Raw genomic sequence first — 2,945 nt, forward strand, 5'->3', positions numbered from 1 at the left:
GAACCTAAGAGGATGGAGGTAGAACTTTACCTCTTCATACACTATTTTGACAATAGGATTTTTTTCAATAGACCTCAACTTTTAAAGAACAGTTTTAGTTTTTAGAAAAATAAATCCAGGAACACAGACTTTGTATGTATTCCCTTGTTTCCACCTTGTGACATTGTCATTATCCCCTACCAAGGAGGGTGCCTGTTACAACTGAGGGGCCTAAATTCAAGACATTCACAACCTATTTCTTTGCTGTTTCATTACTAAGGTCGAGTATTTTTCATATTAACGTTCCATTTGGATAGTGGTGGATTGCCTTTCCCATTAAACTATGGTAGTTCAAATATTTTTTATTATTTAAAAAGTCTGACGTTGACAATATTATCATTTTTATACTGTTTTTTGCTTTTTACCCACAAACAGCAATTTTCCATTTTCTTTTTGATATAACCATAGTAAGAAAAGCAGTCATTATTATTTTTAGTTCATTTTTCTCAGTCTTTGGTTCTAAGGAATTGAATGTATTAAATATTGTAGTAGCAGTGAGAGTAAAAAAACAAACAAAAAACAAAACTCCTGCAGACTGGCTGAGCAGATACAGACCTTTTAAATGTTGCAGTCATAGGATCATGTGTAGCATGCTAAATACATTTGTAGATTCTTTATGTTGACATTTTAGCCACACACATGATTATTACAAAATGCAAACAGCCAATTAAATATTCTCATCCTTGGTCAATAGTAGCAGTCATTTTCCTGAGTGTGGTATAAAGAATGCGTACATGAAGAAATGGAGAACATTCTATTTGTTTTCCTTTGAGGCTTACAGTTCATTTGTTTAAACTTTATTCTCTTAAGCAAAGGTCTTTAAAATAGCTTGTTTATTGTTTAGCAAAGGCATGATTTCATTTCCTTTGGAGAAGGAGATCAAAGAGCTCTCAGACAAATCTGTGCACAACTTTGAGTGCTGTTTCCTCAGTTTTGTTTCTGTTTATTCCTGTTGAGAGACTTCTAAAATGATCAAAACCAATGCGATAGCCAATGTTTGAAGCTTTCTGAAACATTCATCTGCGAAGTCACCTTTAATTCTACTTCTCATTTTGACTTATGGTCACTTGCATTGTCCAATCTAGTATACAGAAAGGACAACAGCAGAGAAAAAAAGAGTGCATAAAATAAAATAAAATTAACAAAATAAATTTGGAAAGTCAAAATTAAAATGTTTGATCTCTCCTCCAAGAAATTAACAATGTGTAGAATAATGTCATGCAAAAATAGTTTTACCTAATTTCTCCCCTCCCCCAGTTTAGGTATCTTATTTTCTTTCTTGTCTCATTTGAACTGGACAGTTTAAATGCTCAGCAGAAAAGATTAGAGTGGGAAGATTTTTTTTTAACTATAAGCTTTACAGAGATGCTGTTTATCAGGTAGATTTCCCTTTTATTTCTCATTTGTTGGACATTTAATTAGGAATGGCCCTGGGGTTATGTCAAATGCCTTTTCTGTTTCTATTGGATGACCTTTCCATTTATTTTCTTAGTCTGCTATATTGAGTGATTTTTTCCCCTTATATTGCTTCTTTTCTTCCTCAGTATTTTCCAAGATACTTAGCAATCTGTTTAACTAAAGTGATGATAGAGAGTCTTTCTTTATTTCTAGTCTTAAAGGGAATGCATTTAAGATTGGTTTACCAAGTCAAGGAAAACTTTATTTCCTGTTGATGGATTAATAACAATTAACATTATCAGACATTTTGCATGATTTGCCAATACGCACTTAATTTTCTATTTCCACATAATAATATAGAGACTTAGTCATATATTTTTTCTCTTGTTAAAATAATCTTAACATTCTTATGATCAATGCTCAAAACAATGCTAGTTTGAAATGGACTATAAAATTATATTTTACAGTAATTTATAGTCATAATCATAAATGGTTTATCTTCCTATGCCTGTAGTATCTTGATTTGTACTAACTTCATAAGCCTAGACTGAATAAGCAATTTCATTACGACCCACTTGCTAAACACTTGTTGGCTAGTAGCTGTTTAGAAGGAGAGTCTTTGCGGCAATTTTAATTTCCTTAACGTATTTGTTCCAGATTTCATTTTTCTTATTTTATCAATGTTGACACATTGTATTCTTCCAGATGTATCCATTTAATCCAAGCTCAATTGAGCAAATGATCCACTGGCAATATTCCAAAAGGTTGCACCACTCTGAGGAACCTTACTGATTGACTGGATGGAGTCCATCAGCCCGCAATAACTGGTGTAAAATGCAATTGAATAGAAGCATTAGTTTTTCACTTTGTCCCTTCTCAGAAGACTGTCAGAGCCCATACCATAACAAAAGACAGTAGCACTACAGTGTCATAACAGATGTGATAGAAAACTGCACACAAAGGAGTTTGGTAAATAAGAAAACAAATTGTGAATTGCCTGGGTCTTAAGTAAAGCTGAAGGAAGGAAAGGTCATCTAGATTACAGTGCAAGCAGAAAAAGGCTCTGGAGATTGTAACAAGGTCTAGAAAGGAGGTGGTGAAGACAAAGTTTATAAACACACACACACACAGAGTGAAATTAAAATGAAACCTGCATAATGTGCCCGAGAGTAATGGTTGAATTTATTTATTTTTATATTCAGTCACACTCATAAGTGGTTGGCATACGGGTGTTTAATTATTTTTAAATATAGATAATTATTTAATTATTTTAAAATTGATAGCCACAGGATGACAGCACAGACTCAGGCAGAGACAGAGTTTTATTAGAAAGTCATTGATGGATAGGCCTGCACGGCGTGCAGTCCTCCTCCGGGCCCTACGAGCAGGCAGGCGGCTTGGGGCCCAGTCCAGGCCTGGCCTTCCGGCCTGCATGCCTCATGCAGGGCACGTCGCGTCATGCAGGGCGCATGCGCGGGCCTCCATCCTCCATGCGGACCCGCGGAGCC

This window comes from Megascapheus bottae, chromosome 4 (assembly GCF_031878675.1).
Source record: "Megascapheus bottae isolate mThoBot1 chromosome 4, mThoBot2.hap1, whole genome shotgun sequence".
Lineage (NCBI taxonomy): Eukaryota > Metazoa > Chordata > Mammalia > Rodentia > Geomyidae > Megascapheus > Megascapheus bottae.